Genomic DNA, 15,843 nt, shown 5'->3' with positions numbered 1-15,843 from the left:
CTGTTTAATTCATCTCACTCTTGGAGGCCTCACCTGGGCCAGAACTCTGGTGTGGTCTGGCGGGCAGGAGGGACACAGGATCTGAGGAGGAAATGGGGCAGGCCTGCCAGGCACGTGGCACTTGGCCTGCAGGAGGATGGTGGCTGCCGCTCTCCCATCTCTGTTCCTGCAGATCCGAACTCCTTTCTCTCCACCCCCAACCCCAGTAGGTGGGAGGATTTGGAGCAGTGGTCCGCTGCCTGTGCACTGCCTGCACTGCCAGGTGAGGGGCGGGGTGCCCTGTGTTTCTGCCAGATTTCACATGGCTTCTGGGTTGAGCTGTCCTTTCCTTCTGATGCTCCGGTTCTCAGAAATGTGATTTAGCAGTTCTGACTTTGCAACATAATCCCCTCGTGTTTCTTGTCTTCTGTGTCATCAAGGAAGGAGCACTGTGTTAGGGTGTTTCCTTAGTTACGTACTTGGTGATGTAGCTAGTGGGAGCTGCGGAAGAATATAATTTGATCTGCAGAGAACTGGAGGGGCTGGCAGACACAGGTGCCCATCTGGACCACTCCTGGGACAGAATAGAGCTGGACAGTGACGTCACACGCTCGAACGCCAGTGACCTGCCATGCAGTTTCTGTGGTTTAGGAGGCGCAGAGATCCCTGTGGGATGCAGGGCACGGACACCCCTTTGTGCCCCCTCTCCTGAGGGCATGCTTGTGAGCTACTCACAGGGTCCTGGTTCTGTGGCTCACAGGTACATTCCAGGGTGGGGTGGGAGGGGGAACCTTTATCACCTGATGCTGGGTTGGTTAGAACATGGTGACAGCTTTTTGAGAATAGAGACTGTGGGGAGGGGTGGGTGGGTGGGGGCCTGCAGAATGGAGCTCAGAGTCACCCCAGCCTTATGGCAGCCATTGGCTCTTCCGGAGGCAGCTGCCATGGCCCGCAGCTCAGGAGGCTTCCAGGCTTCCATGTTCGGGATGGGGCTGGAGTGAGTCACGAGGAAGGTGTGTGATTAAGGGGTGGCCCTTTAACTGTCAGTTACCGAACTATCACTGCAGAGCCAGCGGCTGCCACTTGAGCTGCCTGAGCCATGTCAGGCACTGAATGGAAAGATGGGTGAGGTGACTCAATCCCTGCCCTCAGAGGAGCCCAGTCTAACGGGAAGGGATCATCCAGGGCCCGGCTTTAGGTGCCGTGGTCGTGAGGGGTGGGTGTGGTAGAGGTCGGACCATGTGGGCAGAGCCGGGCAGCATCCCTGAGGAGGTGGCCTTGGGCTAAGCAGGCACGTTCCAGGCACGGAGACTGCCTTCTGGATGTTGGGAGAGGAGGTAGGACATCTTGCTCTGCTCTGCCTGGAAGCTGAAGAGCACCTGATTGAGGGGTGCGCTGGGCCCAGGCCAGAGGCTGTAAATGGTGGGACTAGTGGCCCCTGGGATGGGGAGCCGTGGGCTGTTGGCTCAGGTGTTTGGAGCTAGTGATGGCCAGGATTTGGGGGCTTGTGGGGCATCGTGAGGAGTGGCCAAGGGGTGCTGCATGGGAGGAGGATGTCGTTAGTGAAGGGAAAGTTCCTGGAAGAAAGCAGGCCAAGGACAGGGGCCGTGCTCAGTGGTGGGTCCAGGGGGGCAGAAACACCGGATGTGGGTAGGCATCCAGATGTGGACCCAAACGAGGGTTGCTTTGAACTGGATGTCTCTGACCTGGAAGTTGGCTTGGGGACACTAGCTGGAGGTGACAGGAGTAGGGAGGGGGTGACGTCATGGTTGCTGGAGGCCTGTGGTGGGGAGGCGACTGAGTCAAAAAAGCCTGTGTTTTGGCAGGGAGCTGAGAGAAGCCTCCCCATCACTTTAATCCTCATCTTCTTATTTGTGAAATGGGAAACCTCGCATTACTTCAAGGGCTGGAGGACCATGTGCTTTGCTGTTCACGCAGGGATACTCTTGGAAAGAAGGGACTGGTGAGTGTGCAGGGGCAGCTTCTGTGCTCCAAGGCAAATCAGGTTTCTGGTCACCTGAGGGCAGTGCTGGGTGTCCCTGCGATGGCCAGCACTTCATCCCCCAAAATACTGGTCGAATGAGTGAAAGGATGAAATAGACTTGGTGCTCTTGCACGTTTTCTCCTTCACGTTCTTTGCTCAGACGGTGGATTGCAGGCTCGCAGACCGGGTGGATGGGGCTGCCCCTCTTGCTGGGTCAGGCCCCCACTGGGATGTGCCCCAGCCCGCCTCCCACCATGTGGTCTGAGTGGAAAGCTCAGCGATTGGTCCAGGAGTGGCAACATGCCTCGCTTGGCTGGTCAGTTAGTCTTCAGGATTTTCAAAGGTGTTGAGAAGAAAGCCAGCGCCAGGTAGGGTGGCACGCCCACAGGGACTGGGGCTTCTGGGCTCTGATGGGACGCTCAGGTGGAGAGGAGCCACTCAGCTCCTGGGTGTGTTCCTGATGTTTGCTTGATTGAGCAAAGATACACGTGGTTTACAGAGCAACGTGGATAAGGAGGAACAGCCCTGTCCCTTGGCAGGTGATGTGAAACCCAGCAGGAGTCAAGGTGCCAGAGTCGTTGAACAGTTGTCACACTCAGACATGGTTTGAAATACCGGAAGAGGAACGTTGCTGCGTCTGTGCTCAGCAACAGTTCTCTAAAACAAGGGTTTGTTCTTGAATGCAGGGAGCTGAGGCTCTAATACAGGAAACAACGAGAAATTATAATAGTCTAACAACTACAATAGAGATAAGTGAAGCAGAACATAGAGCATTTCTGTTCTGCTGGAACGTACATTCCAATGGGGGAAAGGTGGGAAAAGTGAAATACAGGATGTCAGGTGGTGACAAGGCTGTGTAGGAAAACAGAGCAGAGGGTGGTAAGGAGTAGGGAGAGGACTTTGCTGATGAGGTGGAGGTGTGAGCACCTGGATATTTGGAGGGGAGCCTTGCTGGCAGAGAGAAGAGCAAGTGCAAAGGTTCTGGGGTGAGAACGCCAGGACAAACCAGAGCCTAAGCGTGGCTGGGTGGAGGGGGCAGAGGTTGTGGGGCCTCACTACTGGCTTCTGTGCTGGGCTTTGAAGGAAGTAGCCCTGTGGGGGCATCTACCAGAGGTGCAGCCTGGCCTGGGGAGGGGCCGCCAGGGCCTAGCATTTGGAGGCTGACGTGGGTGACATCCATAGACAATGACTGAAAAAGCAGAGATGATGGAGTGGGCTTTTGTGTTTTTGTTTCAGTGTGTATGGAATGTGAAGTACTCTTAAGAGCACTAGTTTTTTAACTGAAAAAATAACACATTCAATCAGTACAAAAGGGTAATGATGTAAACAGTCACCTTCCCAGGATTGTCCAGAGGAGACCCTTGTTACTGCAGGATTTTTTTTTTTTTTAATGAGAGCTTTATTAACATGTAATTGACATACCATGGAATTAACCCATTTACAGTAATTTTACTAACATTCACAGAGTCACCAATCCACCACCACATTCAAATTCCAGAATATTCTCATTACCCCAAAAAGAAACCCATTAGCTGTCATGCCTCAGTTCCCCTCCCTTGGCCTCCACTTGTCCACTTTCTGTCTCTCTGGATTTGCCTGTTCTGGACATTTCATACAAATGGATTTATACAATACGTGACCTCAGTGTCTGACTTTTTTACTCAGCATGATGTCTTTGGGGTTCATCCTTGTTATAGCCTGTGATAGTATCCAGTCCTTTTTCTTGCCAAATATCCTATGGTGGTTATTTCACATTTTGTTTTATCTGTTCATCAGTTGATAGATATTTGGGTTGTATCTACTTTTTGCCTATTGAAATAATGCTGCTGTGAGCATCTATGTACACATTTTTATGTGGAGGTAGTTTTCAGTTCCTGTGGAGTAGAATTGCTGGGTCATAAAGCAACTAAGTTTAACTTTTTGAGGAGTCGTGGATCTTTGCACAGCAGCTGCACCATCTTCCATTCCAGACAGCAGTGATAAGGGCTCCAATTTCCCCACTTCCTTGCCAATAGTTGCCGTCTATTTTTTTTATTTTAGCCATCTATAGGGTGTGAAGTGGGATCTCATTGTGGTTTTGCTTTGCAGTTTCTTTAGTTTATAATCTTTTTTTTTTTTTTTTTAATTTATTTTTGGCTGTGTTGGGTTTTCGTTGCTGTGCGCGGGCTTTCTCTAGTTGTGGTGAGCGGGGGCTACTCTTCATGGCGGTGCGTGGGCTTCTCATTGCGGTGGCTTCTATTGTTGCGGAGCACGGGCTCTAGGCGCGCGGGCTTCAGTAGTTGCAGTGGGCGGGCTCAGTAGTTGTGGCTCGTGGGCTCTAGAGCACAGGCTCAGTAGTTGTGGCGCACGGGCTTAGTTGCTCCATGGCATGTGGGATCTTCCCGGACCAGGGATCGAACCCGTGTCCCCTGCATTGGCAGTTGGGTTCTTCACCACTGCGCCACCAGGGAAGTCCTATAATCTTTCTTTTTTAAATGTCTGGATTGAATAATAGTTATCATGGATAACACATTCCTCCCTGGACAATTTGGAGGCCTTTCCTTGCAAACACTCATAGCCTAAATGGAATTGAATGTCCTGTTATTATCACCAACATTCATCACATTCAACAAAATAAAATCGTAAAAGGTTGATTTAGTTGAACATCATGAGTGCCTGTACTCCAATTTTACAAAGATGAATACAAAGATCTCTTTATATTACCTGTATTCTTTAGATTTTGTAGAAATGCTCAATCAGAAATGGTGTGATCTTGAAATTGACATAGCTAGCTAGCATCTTCCCTAATTTCTATTCAAGTCAGCTTATTTCTCCATTTAACTGTGCATGTTCTTAAGTGTCATTTTGTAATTTTGATATTCAGCTTTATAGAAAAGAAGTGAGAATCATACAGAGAATTCCTGGATCCTCACCCAGACCCCCAGATGGAACCCCGTTCCTTTTTTTGTGTGTGTGTGATTTTTTTTTTTTTTTTAATAATGTTGGGGTGGCATTTTTCACCAAGTTTCTTTATTTATTTATTCATTTTTGCTGTGTTGGGTCTTCGTTTCTGTGCGAGGGCTTTCTCTAGTTGCGGCAAGTGGGAGCCGCTCTTCATCGTGGTGCGCGGGCCTCTCAGTATCACGGCCTCTCGTTGCGGAGCACAGGCTCCAGACGCGCAGGCTCAGTAGTTGTGGCTCACGGGCCTAGTTGCTCCGCGGCATGTGGGATCTTCCCAGACCAGGGCTCGAACCCGTGTCCCCTGCATTGGCAGGCAGAATCTCAACCACTGCGCCACCAGGGAAGCCCCCCCTGTTCCTTTTCATTCTCTGTTTTTTCTGAACTGATGGAGAGTAAGTTACAGCGTGATGCCACTATACCCCTAAATCTTTCCACGTGTATGTCTTTAAAAACAAGGACATCATCTTACGTAATCAGACCTTAACACTTGATAACAATACCGTTATCTGAACCGCAGACCTTATTCAAGTTTAGCCAGCTGACCTAATAGCTTGTGTTGTAAATGCTTTCCCTGGTTCACATGGAAGAGGAATGCCTGGGCCACTGCCTTGAGCTAAAGATGTCTGTAGTCGTCTGTAACTGGTAGTACTTAGCCTTTTCGTGTCTTTTGTGACCTTGACACTTTTTGAAGATCAGTCTCATTGGGGATTGTTTTGCTTCGTTATGATTAGTCCAGGGTTATGTATTCCAGGCAGGAATACCACTGAAAGGGTTTCCCATGGGGTACAGCATGGTGGTCTATCTGTCTCATTACCCATGCTGTGACCTTGCTTGTGTGGTTCAGGAGGAGCTGCCAGGTTTCTGGACTGTAGTGTTATCCTTCTCCCCTTTATAATCTATAAATTTATTGGAGGAGAACTTTGAGACTAAATGAATACTTGTTTCTCACCCCATTTTGCCTGCTGATTTTAGCATCCTATGATGCAATAATTATTATTATGGTGTTTAATGGTGAGTTTTTTACATTTCCCCCATTCTTTCAACATTAATTGGAATTCTTTTCTAAGAAAGAGCCGTCCCTTCACCATTTATTCGCTTATATATATCAGTATGGACTTGTGGATATTTGTTTGATTCTACGAGTCATAATCTGGTAACTGTTAACTCTGTTGCTCAGACTGTTAGGATTCCTCCTGTGCCCTTTTGACATGTCATGTCCTTTTTTTGGGGGGGGGGGGGCTGCATTATATGCAGCATGTGGGATCTTAGTTCCCCAACCAGGGATCAAACCCGTACCCCTTTGCAGTGGAAGTGCAGAGTCTTAACCGCTGCACTGCCAGGCAAGACCACCATGTCCTTTTTTTTTTTAATTTATTTATTATTTATTTATTATTTATTTTTGGCTGTATTGGGTCTTCGTTTCTGTGCGAGTGCTTTCTCTAGTTGCGGCAAGCGGGGGCCACTCTTCATCGCGATGTGCGGGCCTCTCACTGTCACGGCCTCTCTTGCTGCGGAGCACAGGCTCCAGATGCGCAGGCTCAGTAGTTGTGGCTCACGGGCCTAGTTGCTCCGTGGCATGTGGGATCTTCCCAGACCAGGGCTCGAACCCGTGTCCCCTGCATTGGCAGGCAGATTCTCAACCACTGCGCCACCAGGGAAGCCCCGCCATGTCCTTTATAAAGCACTTCCTGACTTTCTGGCCCCAGGAGAGGCTCCAGGCTCACCTAGTCCCTGGCTCCTTTCATGGAGACTGGTATTTAGCAACCAAGATCTGGATATTGGGTATGCTCATTGCTACTGAGCTGTTGTTGCTTCTGAGCCCTCTCAGAACAGAGCTAGGAACTATATATACTAATTCATGCATACACATCTATATTCATTTCTGTATCTATTTAGCTGTATATATGCATTTTTAAAAACCATGAGTTCATACTGATATCTCTGATTCCAACCCAATTCCATAGGATTCCTTCTCACCTCCCCTTATTCGTAAATTCTTTCCCTGACAGTGAGAAACGTGGCTCTCATTATCAACATGATATTTGCTTATATGATATCAATCCTTTAAGTGTCCACCTAACCTGATTTTAGAACTCTAACATATACCCCTGTGAGAAGCATTTACTAACTAGGGTACAGAATTGGGTTCTTCTGTGAGCTGAGCTCAACGCATAGAAGAGTATCCAGTGAAAGCACTGGTTTCCAAAGTTGCTTATGTGAGTCCTTCTCTTCCACCCCCTTCAGAGTAATTTGTGTAATTTGTACTATAGTTAGTTTCTTGTGTTACACTTTGCATTCCATTGTGGCTTCCTCACATACCCTGGTTGATTTTTTTTTTGGTAATTTACATATATTACTTGTTATGGAATTACATATGATTGTATAATTTTCATAAATGTTTATATGGCTTACATTAATTAGCTGTTATTATTAATGAGTCACCCTGGGATCAACTGACCATTTAGGGGAAAATAGCAGTAAATAATATACATCATTAAAGATTTTAATATAAAAATAAACCATCAAAGTACCAGGAGATAATCTCATTAGTTTTATTTTTTTAATTTAATATTATTTTTAAATTTATTTATTTTATTTATTTTTGGCTGCACTGGGTCTTTGTTGCTGCTCGCGGGCTTTCTCTAGTTGCGGCAAGCGGGGGCTACTCTTTGTTGCCGTGCGCGGGCTTCTCTTTGCCGTGGCTTCTCTTGTTGTGGAGCATGGGCTCTAGGCGTGCGGGCTTCAGTAGTTGTGGCATACAGACTCAGTAGTTGTGGCTCTCGGGCTCTAGAGCGCAGGCTCAGTAGTTGTGACGCATGGGCTTAGTTGCTCGCGGCATGTGGGATCTTCCGGGACCAGGACTCGAACCCATGTCCCCTGCACTGGCAGGTGGATTCTTAACCACTGCACCGCCAGGGAACCCCAATTCTCATTAGTTTTAAATACATCAGCTTGTCTAAGCTAGGCCAGAGTTAATTTTTATGTTATCTATGTGGGTTGTAGAAACAAATTATAAAATGTTTTAGAACGTTAATTAATTGTAAATTAATATCTGTATATAAAAATCAATGTGAGCATTCCAGTTTTTTTAAATGTACAAAGCCATCATAAACAAGCCATTCAAGTTACCATTAATGATTTCATAGAGTTAATATTTCTTTCTGGGTTGTTTTCTTTTTTGTTTTTTGTTTTTTTGGTCCTTGTCAAATATATAAACATCCAAGAGTTGATGATGATACTTAAAAAAATCTAATGTTCACCTTTGGAGATTACTTGGGCACTAATTCATGCTAAAAATTGGCAAATAAAAGCAAAGGAACAAACATTTAATCTGTTTTTTTCTATACAAACTGTAATTTGAAGGGATTAAATAGCTGATGACTGGAGGTTCTTTTAAAAGAATTCCAGCTAAGAAATGCAGAAATGTTAGAAAAATCACCATTTTGTGATGCCTAATAAAATGATGCATGTTGGGAAGAGTCCTCAGCAGCTGCTGTGGTGATAGATGATGGCGGGCCAGGCAGCTCCTGGAGCCTACTGCACCTCACTGCAGGTGGGACCAGCAGAGTGTCCCCTGAGATGAAGCATTGGGAAGCCCACAGCACCTCCCGAAATTGACCTGGGGCTCATCCCCCCTGAGATGTAAGGGGAATAGAGGACCACACCACACTACACCACACCTAGAGGATTCACCTAGCAAATCCAGAAGTGCCCACGGGAAGTTCTCACCACAGGTGTCCTGGCTTCCTCCCCACCTAAGTGCCACAAGCATAGAAAAGGAGTCAAAAGTGACTGTGGTATAATAAATACGTAAATTGATCTTTGTCCCTGGTTCCTGGGACAGAGCTCCTAAATCCCTTGGAATTTCCTGAATGATAGGATCGTCTTTTGTTATTCATAACAAGGCCCTTTCAATTTATGTTAATGAATGACTCTTGGTGGGCCCCCGGATAGTTTCAGGCTGGATGCTGGTCACTAGAAAGACCAAGACTTGATTATTGGGTTGGAACTCTCAGCCCCACCCACTCACTATCCCCTGACCTCTGGGGAGGGGAGAGGGGCTGGAGATTGAGTTAATCACCAACATTCAATTACTTAATAAGAATCCGCCTGCCAATTCAGGGGACATGGTTTGAGCCCTGGTCCAGGAAGATCCCACATTCCATGGAGCAACGAAGCCTGTGCGTCACAACTACTGAGCCTGCACTCTAGAACCCGAGAGCCACAAACTACTGAGCCTGCGTGCTGCAACTACTGAAGCCCGCTCGCCTAGAGCCCTTGCTCCGCAACAAGAGAAGCCACCTCAATAAGAAGCCCGTGCACTGCAACGAAGAGTAGCCCCCGCTCGCCGCAACTAGAGAAAGCCTGCACACAGCAATGAAGACCCAAAGGCAGCCAAAAAAAAAAAAAAAAAAAAACTATATGATGCCATCATTTTAGGACATTAAATTGGCAAAGATATGTTCTTTTAAAAGATTAACACAAGCTTTTCTTGGAAAGGGTAAATCCAGGGATTTTCATAGAGATGACATGATCCTACAGGTACAAAATCTTAAGGAATTACACAAACTTTAAGAACTAGTAAATGAGGGCTTCCCTGGTGGCGCAGTGGTTAAGAATCCGCCTGCCAATGCAAGAGACACAGGTTTGAGCCCTGGTCTGGGAAGATCCCACATGCCGCGGAGCAACTAGGCCCGTGAGCCACAATTACTGAGCCTGCGCGTCTGGAGCCTGTGCTCCGCAACAAGAGAGGCTGCGATAGTGAGAGGCCCGATCACCGCGATGAAGAGTGGCCCCCGCTCGCCGCAGCTAGAGGAAGCCCTCGCACAGAAACGGGGATCCAACACAGCCATAAATAAATAAATAGAAATTTAAAAAAAAAAAAAAACTACTGAGCCTGAGCTCTAGAGCCTTCAAGCCACAGCTACTGAAGCCCGCGTGCCTAGAGCCCATGCTCTGCAACACAAGAAGCCACTGCAATGAGAAGCCCGCGTGCAGCAACGAAGACCCAACGCAGCCATAAATAAATAAATTAATTAATTTTTAAAAAAACTAGTAAATGAGCTTAGTAAGGTTGCAGAATATAAGGATATAACATCAATACACAAAAATCAACCAACAATTCAAAAATGAAATTAAAATTCTATTTATGTCAATACAAAAAAGAATAAAATCGGGACTTCCCTGGTGGTCCAGTGGTTAAGACTCTCCTGCCAATGCAGGAGGCATGGGTTCGATCCCTGGTCAGGGAACTAAGATCCCACATGCCACTCCATGTAGCCAAAAAAAAAGGAACAAATTTAACAATAGAAGTGCCAGGCCTGCACACTGAAAACTATGAAATACTGCTGAGAGAAACTAAAGATTAAATAGATGTGTGGGGGTGGGGGAGGGACAGACTGGAAGTTTGGGGTTAACTGTTACAGAATGGATAAACAAGGTCCTACTGCATAGCACAGGGAAGTATATTCAATATCCTGGGATAAACCATAATAGAAAAGTATACAAAAAAGAATGTATATATGTGTATAACTGAGTCACTGTGTTGTACAGCAGAAATAAACACATTGTAAATCAACTATACTTCAATTAAAAAAATTAAAGGACTTCCCTGGTGGTCCAATGGTTAAGACTCCCTGCTTCCACTGCAGGGGGCACAGGTTCAATCCCTGGTCAGGATCCTGCATGCCGCAAGGCATGGTCAAAAATTTTTTTAAAATAAATAGATACATGCGTAGAAATTTCATGCTTTGGGTTGGAACATTCAATATTGTTAAAATGGCAATTCTCCCCAGACTGCTCTATAGAGTCAATGTAATCCCTATCAATAGGCGCTTTTGTAGAAATTGAGAACAGATTTTTAAGATTTATATGGAAATTCAAAGGACCTAGAATAGCCAAAACAATTCTGAAAAGAATAATAAAGTTGGAGAATCTACACTACCAAATTTCAAAACTTACTACAAAGCTACAGCAATCAAGAGGTTGTGGCATATAGATTAAGGAACAGAACTGAGTCTATAAATAAACCCTTAAGTTTATGGTGAATAAAATTTCAACAAGGGCTTCCCTGGTGGCGCAGTGGTTAAGAGTCCGCCTGCCAGTGCGGGGGACACGGGTTCGAGCCCTGGTCTGGGGGGATCCCACATGCCGCGGAGCAACTAAGCCCGTGTGCCACAACTACTGAGCCTGCGCATCTGGAGCCTGTGCTCCGCAAGGGGAGAGGCCGTGACAGTGAGAGGCCCGCGCACCGTGATGAAGAGTGGCCCCCACTCGCCACAACTGGAGAAAGCCCTTGCACAGAAACGAAGACCCAACACAGCCAAAAAGAAATAATAAATAAATAAATGAATAAATTTATAAAAAAAAAAAAAAAAAAAAAAAAATTTCAACAAAAGTGCAAAGACAGTTCAGTGGGGAAAATTATTAGTCTTCTCAATTCTTGACTCGTGTTATACACAAAAATTAACTCAAAATGGAGTGCAGACCTAAATGGAAGCTGAAATTATACACATAACAGAAGAAAATATAGGAGAAAATCTTTACAACTTTGGCTTAGGCAAAGAGCTCTTAGACACAACATCAAAAGCATGAGCCATGAAAAAAAAAATTGATGTTAGAATTCACTTAAAAGGTTTTGCCCTTCAAAAGACATCATTAAGAAAAACAAAGTCACAGAAAATATATCTGGCAAAGGACTACCATCCAGGATCCATCAATAGTCTTACAACTGAATAGAACAACCAAACTTAAAAATGGACAAAAAACTTGAATACAGGCTTCCCTGGTGGCACAGTGGTTGGGAATCTGCCTGCCAATGCAGGGGACACGGGTTCGAGCCCTAGTCTGGGAGGATCCCACATGCCGCGGAGCAACTGGGCCCGTGAGCCACAATTACTGAGCCTGCGCTTCTGGAGCCTGTGCTCCGCAACAAGAGAGGCCACGATAATGAGAGGCCCGCGCACCGCGATGAAGAGTGGCCCCCACTTGCCGCAACTAGAGAAAGCCCTCGCACAGAAACGAAGACTCAACACAGCCATAAATATTTAAATAAATTAATAAATAATAAAAATTAAAAAAAAAAAACAAAAACTTGAATAGATGTTTTACCAAAGAAGACTCTTCAACAGGGAAATGCAAATCAAAGCCACAAAGAGACACCATGTCACATCCACTAGGACAGCTTTAATCAAAAAGACAGGGACTTCCCTGGTGGCGCAGTGGCTAAGAATCCGCCTGCCAATGCAGGGGACACAGGTTCGAGCCCTGGTCCGGGAAGATCCCACATGCCGCGGAGCAACTAAGCCCATGCACCACAACTACTGAGCCTATGCTCTAGAGCCCGTGAGCCACAACTACTGAGCCCATGTGCCACAACTACTGAAGTCTGCACGCCTAGAGCCCGTGCTCCGCAACAAGAGAGGCCACCGCAATGAAAAGCCCACCTGCCGCAACGAAGATTAGCCGCCGCTCACCGCAAATAGAGAAAGCCCGCGTGCAGCAATGAAGACTCAGTGTAGCCAAAAAAAAAAGACAGTGCCAAATGTTGGCAGGGTGTGCCCAACTGAAACCTTTTCACATTGCTGAAATGTGAAAAGGTACATCCCCACCTTGGAAAACATGGGGAATTTCACACTTGGCAATCTACCCAAGACAAATGAACAAACGTTCATGCAAAGACAGCAAATGTTCACAACAGACAAAAAGGAAACCAAAAGTGCATCAACTGACAAGTGAATACAAACAGAATATGCTATACTTATACAATAAACAGGACAAAATGTGCATTCTACGCTGTAGATGGACTGCAAAACATTAGGTGAAATCACAAGAAACCAGAAACTACATATTGTGTGATTCCACTTACAAGAAATGTCCAAGAAAGACAAATTTACAGATGCACAAAGCAGGACAGTGGTTGCCAGGGTCTGGGGGGGAAGGGGGGCTAGAGTGGGCATCAACTACAAATAGCTCAAGGGAAACTTTCTTGGCGTGAGGATTATGCACCTCTACAAATTTACTAAAAAATTATTGAATTGTAAACTTTCAATGGGTGGATTTTGTAAATTATACCTCAGTAAAGCTGCCTTTCTATGTCATTAAATATTTTTATTTGAATAATGTAAAAAGTTTTAATTACAGGGTTTTTAAGTTAATATATATTAATATTTACTACAGTGTAGATGTTCTGGGGCTGCTCAACGATCTGCTCTGCTTTTCAGATCCCTGTTATGAAAACGTTTGATATTGTAAAAGTGCCGAAATAAATGTCCTTGCAACTAAACCTTTGCACACAGCCATGGTTCTTTCCTCAGAACACTGTTAAGGTTCAAGGTGTACTTTCATAGCCCTCCCCAGCCCCGCTGGGCGTTCCGGGTGTGGCCATGCTTGTCACATCTCTTAGGTTCTTTGCTAATTTGATAAAAGGTTCAAAACAGTGTCATTCCTCCCTTGTGATGGTGCAGAAACACGTCACATTCCAAGGGGTCCAGCTCCTGCAGGTCCAACCTGCACCTATGGAAAGGATGAAGGGCAGGGACACAATGTCAGCACTGGGTATGGTGTTGCCAGCCAATCCCAGTTGTGGGAGACTCTAAGGACCAGTGATCCTGGTCCTTCAACAGGACACTGCACAGAGCAGAGAGGATGATCCTATTAAAGAAGACCCTAACACAACTAATGCAATGTATGAAGCTCTAACAAAAAGTAAAAGAACTCAGTACAATCAAGGAAAATATTGGTTAGATCTTGATATTTAAGAATTTATTATATTTTCTTGGTTGGTATTCCAGGTACCTACTACTCCTTAAATTACTCCAAAACGTGGTGTGAAACAAACACATTTTACTATGGTCACAGATTCTGAAGGTCAGGGAGTGAGACAATCTTTTCATCTGGTGCCACAAAGCAGGTCTTCTGGGTCTTCAGCCCCAATTTTCAGATTAAGAGAAGCCACACCCCCCAACCTCACCCTCACCAGAGTCTTGACCAGAAGCTACGATGGGATGAGACTTCTGGGGGTCCTGGGAGGCAGAGAGTGTGTTTTACACAAGAGGGTCACACATCCTTTGCTTCTATTCCCGTTGAGAGGTGGAATCTAACTCTGTTATGATGTGATTTCTTTTCTGTTATGATTCCTATTCATCTTGTGTGAAACTTGTAGGATTTGAGCTATGTTAAGACAAGTTATGTAGTTCAAAGTGGAGTCACACTGGCCAACGTGAACCTCCATGTTAGTTGTTTTGAAATGTCTGTTGTAGCACTGCGAGTATCTTAAGTGATAAACTAAGAGTGTTACTTTAGATAAGAAGTTTGATGGATGATGTATGTCACTGGAAGAGAAGGAACAACTGACAGAGTGAAGACCCCTCCCCCAGGGGGTGGGTAACTGTTGCTCCTTAAGAAGAGACCACTAAGCCCAGTGACTTGAAGACTCTTCCCTGAAGGACCCGACTCCACATTGTTGAGAGCTGTTCCAGCTTTTTGAACGTTGCCAGAGGCCCTGTCAGAGCAGAAGGCAACTTCCCACTCACACTTGTCTCAAGACCTGTGGCCAGACCAGAGATGCTGCTCGTGCTGAGACGCCTCCTTCTCAGACTTCTCCTTGGAGTGGTTCATTACCCCCTTTTCCCTACTTTGTAACTGTGTGTAATAAACTGAGTGATTTGTGAATTGAACGTTGGCTACTGTTCCCTACATCTCCATTCCTGATTCTCACCTGCCCTTACTGCTAGGTCGTGCCCTTCCTTCACAGTAGACAGGCCTCTTGGAACATTTGCTCTTGGAGTCCAGCGGCCAAAATCCCATGGGAGTTGTGTGGGCGGTCCTCGGGCCAACAGCCCAGGCTGTTGAAATGGGGCCATCTTGACGGCCAGTCTTCATGGCCAGTCTTTGTGGCTGCAGCACGACCGAGCTGATTACAGCTGCACGAAAGCCCAGCCCTCAGCCCACAGAATAGGAGAGAACCATAAACCGCTGCTCCAGGCCACTGCGTCTGGAGTGGTTTGTTTTTAGGCTGCGCCACGCGGCATGTAGAAATATGGGATCTTAGTTCCCCGACCAGGGATCGAACCCATGTCCCATGCAGTGGAAGTGCGAAGTCTTAACCACTGGACCTCCAGGGAAGTCCTGGAGTGGTTTGTGGGATGACTGTACTGCTATTATTTACTCCCAAAGGATCCTTTTCTTTTTTTAATTTTTTAAAATTTATTTATTTATTTATTTATTTTGGCTGCGTTGGGTCTTCGTTGCTGCGCGTGAGCTTTCTCTAGTTGCCGCGAGCAGGGGCTACTCTTCGTCGCGGTGTGCGGACTTCTCACCGCGTCATAGGCTTCTTTTGTTGCAGAGCATGGGCTCTAGGAGCACAGGCTCAGTAGTTGTGGCGCACGGGCTTAGTTGCTCTGCAGCATGTGGGATCTTCCCGGATCAGGGATCGAACCCGTGTTCCCTGCATTGGCAGGCAGATTCTTAACCACTGTGCCACCAGGGAAGTCTGGATCCTTTTCCTTAGAAATAAATACACGCTGAAATATTTATGACATTTGACGTTTGCTTCAAACTTGCTGCATGTGTTAAGGAAATGAGGGCACACACGACACAGGATTGGACACGAGCTGGTGGGTACCTGTTGAAGCTGGTGATAGGTCCACTGGCCTTCATAATCCCATTCTTTCTACCTTGGTCCATGTGGTGGGCCGCCTCCTTGTCCTCATGTTCCTGTGCTCTCCTCTGGTGCTGTACTGGGGAAGGTCCGTGTGACCAGCAGAAGAGAGCAGAAGCGATGGCACTTCTGACACTAGGCTGTGAGAGACACTGCAGCTTTGTTTTTGGCACTTGCTGTTTCCCTGGCTTGCGTTCTCTTGCTGCACGCAGGATCTTCATTGCTGCATGCGGACTCTTAGTTGTGGCATGCAGGATCTAGTTCCCCAACCAGGGATTGA

Source organism: Balaenoptera musculus, chromosome 20 (genome assembly GCF_009873245.2).
Source record: "Balaenoptera musculus isolate JJ_BM4_2016_0621 chromosome 20, mBalMus1.pri.v3, whole genome shotgun sequence".
Lineage (NCBI taxonomy): Eukaryota > Metazoa > Chordata > Mammalia > Artiodactyla > Balaenopteridae > Balaenoptera > Balaenoptera musculus.
The sequence above is the reverse complement of the archived record's forward strand: the minus strand, read 5'-3'. Positions refer to the sequence as shown.